Source organism: Rhinopithecus bieti, unplaced genomic scaffold, assembly GCF_001698545.2.
Source record: "Rhinopithecus bieti isolate Rb0 unplaced genomic scaffold, ASM169854v2 scaffold_14215, whole genome shotgun sequence".
Lineage (NCBI taxonomy): Eukaryota > Metazoa > Chordata > Mammalia > Primates > Cercopithecidae > Rhinopithecus > Rhinopithecus bieti.
Window position 1 is genome coordinate 1,182,979 of NW_016808057.1, and position 14,473 is coordinate 1,197,451.

The following is a 14,473-nucleotide window of genomic DNA, read 5'->3' on the forward strand; positions in this document are numbered from 1 at the left end:
CAGAAATGTTGTAGATAGTGCCTGCTCCCTCAACTCTAGTCCCCATATCAGGTTGTAATAAAACTTTGAACAGTAATTTCATATAGTGGGAGTGAGAAACTTTTTGTTTAAATCTATCCTAACTGATATATACTATGATACAGTAGCTTGTACAAGTTAGATTATCCTCAGTAATAGAATTACTCTTGTTTGTATTTTTATATTCTTTATTGAATAGGAGGGAGAAAAGGGCTAAGTTAAGGCTAGTAGGTAAAATAATTACATGTGGAAATATGTTGCACAAATAGATGCCAAATTGGTGTCAGGAAAAAAATTATTGAGAATGAGTATTAGAAAATGAGGATACTATGTACCTAAGCACGTACTAAGTTCTGGTATTGAGAGTGGAGAGTTGAGTACCCAATTTATGTTAAGTTATGGGAGGCATTTTAATAGTATTTAATAACCACAAGAGTCCTGCATACAGTCGTTCTACAAATACCTATTGAATGCCTTCTGTTTGTGATGTATTGTAGTAGATGTTAGGGATATAGCAATAAGCAAAATAAGCACAGTCCCTGCTCTTACAGAAATCACCTGAGAGCCTACAGGACAGGCAATAAAAAATTTACACTGAGGAATGGAGAGTGCTAAGAGGAAAGAGCCCTTGCTCTGGGAGCAGGTAGAAGAGTGTTTGATTATCTGATAAACGCATCAGAGAAAGTTTCCTGGGAGAGGGAATGTCTAGGCTGGGACACGGAGTATGAATAAGAGTAAGCAAGCAAAGAGATGGAGTTTTCTACACATAAGGAGCAATCTATATGTTGGAGCCTGGCATTTCTTAGGAACTAGAAGAAAGTGTAACATGGCTATTTTAGCAAAAACAGGTCAAAAAAGCTGACTTTTCCATATGCTGCCCAGGGAATTAGGTAACCAACACAAAAGTGCAGGGGAGTTAACTCCTATTGGGGCAATCTTTATCAAATTGGAGACAGGAAAGAGGAGAGAGAGAGACATGACAGATGCATTTCCTCTTTAATCCTCCCTCTACAATAATAATAATGATATAACAAACATGCTAACATTTGTTGAGAGCTTAGTATGTATTGGGCACCATTCAGAGCACTTGAAACTTATTACCACATTAAATCCTCAAAGCACTTCAAAATCCTAATGTGTGCACAGAGGTTTTGAGTAGCTTTCCCAGTGTGACGCTTTTATTATGTGACACAGTCAGGCTTTGAACTGAGATCTGCTGAAAGCAGAGCTGGCTCACACTGTTCAGTCAGGTAGAGTCTGAACTTACTGCTAAAAAGAGATAATCTGATTGGGTTGGTAACTATCTGATATAAATACCACTTAAGAAAAGAAGATGGAAATTGACAAGCACTATTACAATTTCTAACTAGGTGATAGATTTGGTGTTGTGATTTTTTTCCCTATGTTCTTGAGTATAAAGTTGCAGTTTCAATGGTGCCTGAAATGTGTGCAGTAAAACACAGCTGGTAACTGACTTTAACTGTAATTATTGGCCTCTTACCAATATTTAAAGATGCATTGCATGGATCAGTGCTTTGAACTTTGCTTTTTGTTTTTTATCAACAGTGTGCCATTACTTTCCCAAAGACCTTTTCTTCACCTTTATTTAGATCTTGCAGTGATCTATAATTACATGAAACTAAAAATTCTCTATGGATTGATTTCCATAAATTACAAATATGTCATGCGTTATGTTACCAGGCAAAAGGGCAGCAAACCAATTTGTTACACCAGTAGCACATTTATTAGAACTTGGACAATGATCCATTTGTTGAAAGCCTTCTGGTTTTAACTCTTTAGCCCAGATTTCAACTGAGATAGAAATTCTATGGAAAATGGAATTTGAATCACTTGTTACTCATAATGGTTAGAAAACAGAACAATTTTGGCTAGGTGGTTGTAAATTGGTATTTGTCTGTAATGCATCTATTTTTAATTCAATTTTCTGTGATAGAGAATAAATACATAGTATTTTGCAACATCTTAAGTGTATGAATTCCAAATTAATGCCACTGCCAATATATAAACCAATTCTACTGTATTAAATTATAGGTTTAGTAAAAGGAATACTAGTAACTTAGATTTATTTTAAAAATAAGGAAATATTACACATTATGGAACTTGAAAATTAAGTTGGATTCTCCCAATGTCTTCAGTGGTCCTTAGTAATCAATTAAAAATGAATCCAATAAATGGGATTTAAGTGGTAAGAATGAAGTAATTTTCACAGGAGAACCTATATCCCATCTGGCAGCAGCTTGATTGGAACAATATTTGTCACATGATTCTGATATTACTCCATTCTGCAATTGTGAACTCAAAGGCTCTGATCATTCCCTTAAAACTTTTTTTTTCTGTTTTGAAAACTGCAGTAATATCTATGTGCACAAATAGCATGACATTTTCCAATCCTCCTAGGCTTGAAATGTTATATTTATCATTGATTCTTCTTCTCTCTTGCTCTATTGCCCAATGTGATGTCAAGTCCCACTTTTCTAGTAATAGTTCTTCCATTATTATTTTCTGTATGTGGCAGTTACCACCATCAGAGTTCAATTTCCTCTCACTTTGATTATTAACTGTTTTTTTCTGCCTTCATCCATAGTACACACTAATATCAGATAATATTTATGGGACATAAGATCATTCATGTCATTCCCTTCCTCTAAAACATTCTATTGCACACAGGCTGGAGTCCCAAGAACTCTGACATAAAATTCAGATTACATCATATTTCCCTGCCAGCCTACTGTACCAAATTTCTCTTTTGATCACTACATTTCTTAGATTACTCACCATCCTCAAATTATGCTTGCCCTCTTGTAATCGTATTTATTTCTAAAATTATCAGCTCCTATTTTGGCCCACCAATATTTCTCTTATATTTCACAGTTCAGTTTCAATGTATATTCCTTTTTTCTTACAAAGCAATTATCACATTACTTATAATCTACTTTTAATTATTTGTGTATATTTATTATTATTGTTATAATTCTATATTCGTTGTCTCAATGACGCATTCTCTATGATATCTCCATGGCATGTCTTTTACGTTCTCCACTTTTAACAGATGATAAACTGGGGCTTAGAGAATTTAAGAAGGTTTGTGAGGTCATCCAGCCAGCATAGACAGAGCCAGGACCAAACCTAAGTCAGGTAACTCTTGAAATCAAGGGACTCTGATATTCTGTGACTTTCCATAGCTAATTCTAAAACGGATTTGAGAGAGAGAGAAATATATGTTCCTTGTACATGCATACACAAATACACACATAGTACTATTGCAGTAAGATAGATACTAGACAAAGGATAGAGATATAACTATTATAATTAAATTAGACTATTTTGGTTTGTCTTAGATTTTTTAGAAATATTCTGACTCGTAGACAGTCAACTAATGAAACATTTAACAACTAATACATTTTTCAGATTTCTTGAATGTCTCCTTGATTAAAGATATCTGTCATGTCTCACACTGCATATGAAGGAGTGTCTTTGAAACTTGAGGGTGTTATTGCTAACCTAAGAATGTTTATTTGTATGAATACTTAGTGGATTCTGCCTTTTGTGGTTGGACTTGTGATACACAGTAGGTCACTGAGAGTAGATTAAAAAGACTGATAGTGGCATTGAAATAGAGCTGCTTAGAGCTCGGGTACTTTAGGAGCCTCACTTTACTTTGAGTGACAATTATGAATAATGGTCCACAGCATCCTTGCCATCCCATGCTGGTGTGGGGCTAAGGGATGGCAGTGCGCTAAGTCACTGGGAATCCAGGATGGAGGGGAATCACAGGAGTGACAATCAAGCTGTTAGGCAGCTTCAGTTGCCCCTTTGTTTCTCCTCCAATTGAGAATCTTTTGTGCCTTTTTTTTTTTTTTTTTTTGTCTTTTTCCTCTCTGCACTCTACTTTGCTAATTAAAAATTCTAATCACTCTGGGGACCAGCTAGAGGTAGGGAAAAAAATCATTCTTCACATGCTGGATAAGGTAATTTCAAGGTGTTCTAGCTGCCAAAGAAACAAACGAAAATTAGACAAAGAAGCTGGTTGTCATAGCAGGACAAATGAATTTTGCTTTCCCATTCTGCCTAAAAATATGAAACTCTAGCAAAGACAACACATTTCTGTTTGGTATTATAGAATTCTAAACACACGAAGGTTAAACAATATGTTTCACTTTCCTACAGGTTAAGGTTTTCTGATAAAAATAGTATTTTATACATTTGTTCATGTCGAAAATAATTTTCTGTTCTTGGGGTAAAACAAAGTATAATATCAAAGGTTTGACCTGGTCTTTCTGGTATGTTGTTTCTGAAAGTGTTTCCTTTTAATCTTTGATTTTCAGACTCTCATTAAACATTTAAGAGACTGGAAATTCATATTTTAAACAAAGATAAATTTCGTTATGATTTCTTTAATAAAATTGGGATGCTGAATTTTAATGTCAGCTGGTCTAGAAGTGTTAAATATAATTTTATCTAAGATGTATTTGAAAATGAGTTTTCTAGAAAGGTAGGCTTCCTAAGAAGCATTTCAACTGGATTAATAATTAAGCTCAAGTTTGGTTGTGTCTATCAGGGATCCAGAAATAGGGTAGAGTTGAAAGCCTATCTATACCGGATAAACAACTATTTGAATTGACTGGCATTTTACCAATTGCTTAATTTTACTAAATTGACTGGACACTTGTTAAGATACACTGCATTGGCTGTCTAATCCAATATTATTTAAATCTAGTCAAATACATGTTTTAAAAAACATGGATCATTGAGTTAATCAATAAGAGTTATTGAGTGACCCATGCTACATACCTAGGACACAAACACAGGTCTACAAACACAATGCAAAGCCTCTAGGGTTTTGAAATGTAATAAAGTTACTTATTGTGTGATACTAATTTTCAGATGGAAGGCACTGGAAACAACATATTTTTGAAATTTGTATGGCCTTTAACCTCCTGAGTATTTATTTAGATATTTATTTCCTGACCAAAATATAGTGAGGGTAAAATTATACCGATTAAATAAAACCCACATTCAATGATGGTTACATCTATACAAGGTTATTATTTTTATTTTATATGCTTGTATGTTTTAGAATTATATATTACCATAATTCTCTGTAACAGTAAGCCCTTAAGATATTCTTTATTAATGAGCTAAAGTATGGTTTTGTTACTTTGTTATTGTTGTTGTTACTTGATTGGTTTGCTAAGTAAGTAGATTTCAGTACAAGAAAATAATAAACTATTCGGTCCATAAGGTCTTAACAGCATATGAATAGCAATGAATCCATAAGAATTCAGCAATCTATTCATAAGAACTTTCAAAGATTGTTATCCTGAAAATATCCAGAGAGAGTTTTGTAATATACTGGTGCAAAATTGTTAAATCGACAAATGTGTTTGTTTTTAACTTGTAAAGTATAACAGGATCATGAATGTATTGTTTATTGTTGTACTAATTCCAAGATGTTTTTGGAAGACACAATGCTTTAAAGAAGAGAGTCTAGCATAAATTTTATGCAGAGGGAGACTATGAATACTACAGTACTAGTAGACTGAAAAAGTATGAAATTCATCGTCAGATTTCCCCAGACAGATTTTAAAAAATCATTTACATAAATATTCCACCATGTATTGGCAGTGCATTAGATAAAGGTTTAACTTTGCAACAGAATATTTGGAGCTCATAGCTCAGATCTGTCAGTACATTCCTGGGTTATCATAAGCAAAATTATATAAAATCTCTGACCCTCAGATTCCTCATCTATAAAACAGAGTCAATGATGCAATCTCCCAAACAGTAGCTATGGACAACTTATTATCTCTCTATGACAGTTATGCATGGATACAAAGAACAGAGCAAGCACTATCTATTTGATCTAAAAATCAGTATAGCTCTGAGGACTTTCTTTAGCCTAGATAGTTAAGATGAGTTTTTGTTACTGTTATTGAATACCTACAATGTGCAAAGATTTATGCTAAAAATTGAAAGATTCTACAGTGAACAAGCCAGAGTCACTGACCTCAAAAATTATTTATTATAGTAGCACAAACCGCTATGCACACAAATTTAATAAATGAGAGAGGTACTAAATAGAAGCTAAGTATGGAACAGCCTAATTTCCATATTACAAATGCAAATAATTATGTTATAGTTACTGTGCCATTGTTGCTGCTATTTTAATACTATCTGAGCGTCCAACATAGCCAGGCACTGTAAGTCATCCCTGGACTTTCTACTCAACTTGTAACCCCAAGCAATTAGAATATTTGAAATGCTCCTACATGGCTTCTGGTCATGAAGGGATATGATGACTACAGAATTGCCTCCAATCCAGGTGCCACTACAGTTCCTGTAAAACAGGACACTTTTGAGAAAGAAAGCAGCACAATTAATTATCACGCTGGGATAACAGGCAAATAACTTGGGAAAATTAGCACCTATAGTTATGGTACCCACAGCCCATACTTTGGAGTAATAAAACTGACTTTCAATTTAGTTTCCACCCATCTTCTGCCTCAAACCCAAATTGTATTTCTAGCATTGCTCCTGCCCTTTGGATTTGGACTTTGTGTTTGGTCAACCTGTTCTCTGCCTCAAGGATTTGCCTTTTCTAATCTTGGGGGTAACACTGAACCCCATTCTGCTTTCTTGACCCTGATCTCAGTGCAATGTGGTTGACCCCTAAGACCCCCTGAATCCCCATTGGTATCCAATAAAGTATCATTTGGATATCAAGTCTAGGGCTGGTGGAAAGGCTACAGAAAAGCTCTCTGCATTAAAGGTGAGAAGCTAGCCTCCTGAAGCATACAAAAATCTGATGATGATAACAATTTATGTATGTTGGAACCAAACATCCAATTTCAGCTAATGTCAACAGGCAAATATTATTATTACTCACAGATGTCTTCCTATCAATACATTTTATTTTAAGAAGTACTCATATTTTCTGTAAACATTCTCTCAGTACCCAAAAGGCTTATATTTAGCTGTCTACTTATCTACCACATTATCTTGAATATACATTGTTTAATTTGATACATACTGTGATATGACAGTGACAAAGTCTTTGATCTTAATTTTATCATCTATTTCCTGTGTAACCTTTGGTGAACTGTTTAACATCTTTGAACCTCAATTTTCAACTGAGACATAAAGATAATGATAATTACCCACTAGTATCCTTGTGGGTATAAATGCTTTAAAAATGTGAGTTGTATCTCCATCCTCTTCCCTTTTCCATTTCTAATATTATCTGACTGGCTGTGTTTCTATCCTATCTATCTATCTATCTATCTATCTATCTATCTATCTATCTATCCATCCATCCGTCTGTATATCTATCCATCCATCTATCCATCCATCCATCTGTTTATCAAAAGGGAAACATTCACTTGAAAGTTTCTATATGTAGATGGCTAATGTTTAAGCTATGTGATTTTCCCCCCATACCTTCTCCTCTAACAGTCACGGATCAGTGACAGTCATGGATCAGTGACAGCTTTCTCTACACATTGTCCTCAGAATAAGAACTGGCATAGTTGAAAACAAATCAATCATTGCTCTTGCTCAGCTTTGAATTCAGATTTTTTTAGAATAGCTGTGTAAAAAAACCCCAGTCAAACAAATAAAGAAAGAGTTGAAATACACACTTTTTAGTCCAAGAGCTAGGAACTTGAGAAAAACTTTCTGGATTCCAAAATAAAACATAAAAATCACTTTTGATCTCAAGAACCAAAGTCTGGTGAAGTAAGAATGTGGTTTATAAAAACTAAACATAAAGTAGTAAAGAAGAAAGACAGGAGGAATGAAAGCACTTTCTCCCCTCACAGAATGAGGTAAGAATTGGATGAGATGCTAAGAGTTAAAGGGGAGCCATCAGGATCAGGCAAGGAGAGCCTTTGATAGAGCCCAACTGTGCCTCTCTTTACAGTGGAAATCCTGGCAGGCAGTGGGAAAGGTGATGATTTCAGAAAGGGGGTTAACTCCATGGCGTTTGAGTCTCTAAGGCAGAAGGACTTAACGTCTGCATTCTACCCATAATGGTGAGAGGACTCAGCAGTACTATGGAAGCTTCAGGAGAGAGCAAATATTCCTAGACCACGAGGGCTTGAGATGACTACAAGTCTTCCGTTGTTTCAGCAAGATTTAGAGTAAATAAAGGAAAATTATCTATGGCTACCAGAATGAAGAGAGGAAGAAATCCCTAGTTGATTCCCAAGATCTGAAGCAAAGATTTCCCAGGGCAGGGGCTATGAAGACATGGTAGACAGAAGCAAATCTCAGATGATCAGCAATGCAGTTGGGAGCTGATGTGGAGCCTGTCACAGTGTGTATTCTGTGCTGAGGTAATCCAGAGGGAGAGTAGTTGAGGGCGGAGAGATAAGCTGCCTCTCTGGAGGCCAAGTAGGACACTTCAGCCTGAAATCAGACCCTTATTTCTAACAACTTGGTGTAAATTTCAGCTCGATGTGATTTGGTCGGTACTAATCCTTCCAACCTCATCTGCTACTACTCTAAGCCTACTATAGCCACATCACTTTTTTCTTCTTCCTCAAGCATTTCTACTCCCTCAGGCATGTCTACTTCCTCAAGTCATTTCTACTGGGCCCTTTGCAGGCTGTTTCTGCTGCTGAAAGTGCTCTTCCCTCAGATTTTCACAAGAATATACTCTCACTTCATTCAAATCTCTGCTTAAAAATTTTCTTCTTAGAGATTTTTCCCAGAACATTCTTTCTAAAATAGTCTCCTTTACCATCTTCTCTATCCCTTTACCCTGTTTTATTTTCTTCATAGTGCTTATTACTATCTAAAATTATATTGTGTATTTATGTGCCTGTTTTGTGTATGTGTGTATCTTCCATCTAGAATGTAAGTCTGTGAGGGCAAAGCATTGTGGGTCTCCACATCTATACCTTTAGTGTCTGACATATAACAACTTTCAATTAATACTAATTGACTGAATAAAGGAATGAGTAACTGAATTCCCCCTGCACAGAAATACCCACTAGAAGAAAAAAAATAAGAATGGGTAGAAATCTTAAAAGGTGAAATACTTACCAAAATAGTTAAGTGGCTAATCAGAAGTGAGCACATTGCTTTTAATGAATAAGATTAATAGTCTACCCACACTCCAGTACACAAACACACCTCTGTCTTCCCTCTACAGATCAGTACTTGAGCCTTATATGCAAATTGAATTATAGCAAAATAAAGTTGATTTTCTGCATATTTGAAGTATGACTATAAATGTTGAGACATTCACATTTATATTGTCAGTACCAATAAATTGTTAATTTGCACTAAGATATGTTTCTACCAGTATCTTAGAAAATTATAGTTTAACTTACAGATATTTTTGGAAATTTTTGCTAGTGATGAAGAAAACATTTTTGATATGTTAACTAGATCATAGTTATATACCCATAGCACATAAAGTATTCTGCTTCATTTAGGTTTGTAAGCCATTTGGCCAGACACATCATGTTTGCAGCTATACATGAGATTAAATCCATTAGCTTTTCTCTCTCAATTCACAGTAAGTTCCTAAACAGCAAGTTTGTCAGACTTGACCAGGATTTTAAACTTAGCCCATGTACTTACTTCCATTATTACCCCCAACACCCTTAAAATAACACATAATAAAGCAATAAATTATCTTCAGTACTGAAAATTATTTTCCAATGCTATTAGTGAACCAGGTTCATTAAACAAATGAGATAACAACGTTAAAGAACATATAGCTTAAAATATCCTCAGAAGTAAACTACAGGAGATTCAGGGAATGATCAAGTTCTAAGGTGATAACGAAAGGTAGCAAAAGGTGCCTTTAGAACAAATGTCAGAATAATTACTTAAATTTCTTTGAGGCATTGAGGAAAACCATGTGCAATCTGCATATCCAATTCTGCATTGAGCATTTGAATCCAAGCTGAAACTTGAGAGCCACACTCTGTAGGATATGACCTCCTGGCTGAGGAGGGTACCTGTATTAGTGTTATGGCCTACAAGAAAAGCAAAGCAGATTTTGAGGTAACTGAGAACCATCAGTGCCGACCTGAATGGGGGAAAAAAGACAATTCTTTTGAAAACAAAAATGAATTAGATTTCCTCACTGCCAGAGGAAATGTATTCCTCTTTTGGCAGTTAGTGGGGAGCAAAAACATCTACTTGTTTTAGACCCCCAAACTTTAAATTCAAGTAATTAGTAGGCCACATCACTTTGAAAGCACTTTGAGACAGACATCCTGGTCACAACAGAGGCATACTGGGTAAATAACACAAACAACTGCTGAGAAAATCCATATCCGCCATATATACAATTCAGCCTTTAACTTTTTTACGTATATGAATATGCAACCAAGGTATTTAAAGAAAATCAAAAGAATAAAAGAGAAACATCAAGATATACTAGATTCTTTCAGAAAAGTGGGGAAAGAAAATAAAGTTTATTTTCAAAGAAAAATGATTTAACATGGCATCAGCTGATTCTTATGCAATATCAGATATAGAAAATAATGGGAAATACTATAGAATAAGTTCAAGAAATATATTATTTTTGTTTTTCTGTACCCTAAGTTTTATTATTTTTTCCTTCTACTAGCTTTGGCCTTATTTCTTCATTTTAGATTTGAGTTTTGAGTCTAACTTTCTAGTTTCTTAAGGTGTAAAGTTAGCTTGTTGATTGCTTTTGCTTTTTAAAAAATGTTAAGTAAACTCTAAATTTTCCACTTAGCACTGCTTTAACTGCTTTCCATAATCCCATGTTGTGATTTTATTTTCATTGGTCTCAAAACATTTTATGATTTCCCTTATGATTTCTTTTTTAACTCATTGTTGTCTAAGAATGTGTTGTATAATTTCCACATATTTGTGGATCTTTTAATTTGTAATTGCTACTGATTTCTAGTTCCATTTCATTGTGATCAGAAAAAAATACTTAGTATGATTTCAATTTTTTTACATTTATTAACACTTGTTTTGTAGCACAACACATAGTCTGTTCTGGAAAATGTTCTAACACTCTACCCATCAATGGCAAAATACACATTTGAGAAAAATGCATATTCTGCTGTTGATGGGTATTCAGTATATGTCAGTTAGGTCCGATTATTTTCTAGTGTTAATTCCTCTGTTCCTTTATTCATCATCTGTCTGGTTGTACTATTCATTATTGAAAGTGGGGTACTGAAGTCTCCTACTGTTATTATAGATCTTTCTATTTCTCCCATCAATTCTGTGAATGTTTGCTGCATATATTTAGAAGTTCTTATGTTTAGTGCATCTGTGTTTAGAAATGTTACATATTCTTGGAAAATGGACCCCTTTATCATTATACAATGTCCTTCTTTGTCTCCTGTAATAGTTTTTGAGCTAAAACATATTTTGTCTGACATTAAGGTAGCCATCCCATGCTCTATTTTGGTTACTATTTGCACAGAATATCTTTGTCCAGCCTTTCAATTTCAATCTATGTATATCTTAGATCTAAAATGAGTCTCTTGTAGATAGCACATAGGGAAATTCTGTTTCATCATTCACACAACCAATCTATGTTTTCTGATTGAGGAGTTCACTTCATTCGTATTTAACATATTTACTGATAGAGACAAAGACTACAACCATTTTGATCATTGTTTTTCTTGTTTTTTTTTGGCTTTGTTTGTCCCTCATTTCTTCCCTTACAGCTTTCCTTTGTGTTTAGATGATTTTTTAATAGTGAGAAAATGTGACTCCATTCTCATTTTCTTTTGTGTATATTCTACAGATGTTTTGTGTTTATCATGGAGATTACATAAAACAGCTTAAAGTTATAACTATTTTAAACTTTGATTTCACTTCAAAACTCTACTATTTCTTTACAGCTCCGCTCCTTTATATTTTGATGTCACAAATTACATCTTTACATATTATGTACTCATTAACACTGTAGTTTTCTTAAAGTATTTTATCTTTTAAATTCTATAAAAGAAGTAAAAATTGACTATGAACCCAAATTGTAATACTCCACATTTCTATATTTTCCCAAATATCTATTTTCACCAGAAACACTTATATTTTCATATGGGTTCCAGTTATTGTCTAGCATTGTTTCAACCTGAAGAATTCCCTTCAACATTTCTTTCAGGGAAAGTCTAGTAGTAACAAACTCCCACAAATTTTGTTTATCTAGGAATGCCTTAAATTCTTCATTTCTGAAGAACAAGTGTGTCAGCTATAGTATTCTTAGTTGCCAACTTTTTTTTTTTTTAGAACATTAAATATGTAATTCCACTGCCTTCTGACTGGTAATGTTTCTGCTAGAAACTCTACTGAAAATCGTATAAAAGCTTCCTTCTTTGTGATGAATTTCTTTTTTCTTGTTTCTTCCAAGATTCTCCTTGGGCTTGACTTTTGAAAGTTTGATTATAATGTGTGTTGTTGTAAGGCTCTTTAGGTTTATCCTACTTGGGATTTGATGAGCTTTTTTATTTGAATAATGATTATTTTTCTCAAATTTTGGAGGGTTTCAGCCATTATTTTGTCAAATAACCTCTCTGCCTCTATCTTTCTGTCTTTCTCTCTCTGGAATTCTTGTAATATATCTATTGGTCTGCTTGACACTGTTCCATAAGACGTCAGGCTCTGTTTACATTCTTTATTATTATTATTTTGCTCCTTGGATTTGATAATTTTCAAATAATATTTCTTCAAGTTCACTGATTCTTCTACCTAAGTAAGCCCAAAGTTGAATCCTTCTAAGTAAAATTTTAAATTCAGTTATTGTGTTTTTTTAGGTTCAAATTGCCTGTTTGGATCTTTTTCATAATTTCTGTCTTTGTTGATCCCCCTATTTCATTTATAAATTGTTTTCTAATTTTGCTTAGTTGTCTATGTTCTCTTGTAGTTCGATGAGTATATTTAGGACAATCATTTTAAATAATTTGTCAAGTTAGAGTCCTATGTTTCTTTAGGGTAGTATTTATAGATTTGTTTTGTTTATTTTAATGGGCCATGTTTCCATGTTTCTTGGTATACCTGTGATCTTTTGTTTAAAATTGGGGCTTTGTGGGGGTTGAGGGGGACTCACCCAGTTTTTGCAGACTGGTTCTATGTGGAGCAGGGAAGATCTTAATTAATTAGTCTAACATGAAGACTTAAAGTCTTCTCAAGCCTTTTCTGGGCATGCATATTTTCTGATGCCATGTGTATACTTTTTCTCAATTGTCCCTTATACAGGGCTGTCTTTACATCTCTTAATTTTTCCAAAAAGTCTCACCCTACTTCTTGAAGCCTTATATATTCTATCATATTTTTCTGCCTATAATCTCTTGCCTTCAGGCGTCTGTAGGTCTGCAGTCTTCCTGCAGTTTTCCTATGCCATAACACCTGCTGTGGTATTCTGTGGCTTCAGTGCAAACTATGCCTACTATTTTGTCTCAGCTCTGAGTCAGATGATACAGAAATCAGTCCCTCAGGCAACCCACAAAAGGCCAGAATGTTACAAACAAGTTCCTTCTGACAGGCCATGCCGCTCCAGGGAAGGAATGGAGTAAGCATGACTGAAACCATCAGAAAATTTTCTACCATTTTGACTGTAGCTTTTTCTTGATTGGGTGTTCTGAGCTTTTGTAGATCCTTGACTAGTTTCCTAAGCTCCCATAGAGCTACTTTAGTAAGTCTATAGTTATTTACTTGATGTTTCAATGAGGGCAGTGAGAGCTTGAAGCTTCCTAGTCTATAATCTTGCTAGTGTCACTCCAAAAAAGGCATTTTAATCTATACTCTATCTTTAATATATTAAAAAAACCCCTCAATTCTGAGATTAAAGTGTCTTTTGAACATCTAAAAACTCAGTAAACTTACCAGTCATAACTTCTTCCTGAAAATATTATCAATAATACTTCAAGAAAATAATAATAATAATTTAGGGAAGATAAGTCAAAGAACAGTGATGAATTTAAAAGCATGGAAAATATTTATAAGTAATAAAACCATAACAATTTGGAATAAAATCCAAGATAATTCTGGAATAGCGATTGGTTGCAGGTAATACTGGAGAAAGATTATGAAGTCATGACTTGTTATATCTTGTGTTATTGGGTAGGAGGTGGAGAATGAGATTTATTCTAGATATTAATATAAAAATAAATGTTTACAAATCTGCAAGGGATTATACGGCTGAGATTATATAACAGATTAAATAGTCCAGACACTAAGTAAAATCCTGCAAATTACAACCAGTAGAATATTTAAATGAATAATAATATCCATTGTCAGAGAAGGTATGAGGAAATGGGTGACCTTTACATCATTAGTGTGAGGAGAATTGTTAAGGCCTTTCTGAAGAATAGTTGTGCAGTATTTATTACATTTTAATATATGTCAATGTCTGCCTTCCAGATTTGGATTTGGAAGTAATTGGAAAAAGTACTTGGCATTTTATGTAAAGATATATATATATACTATA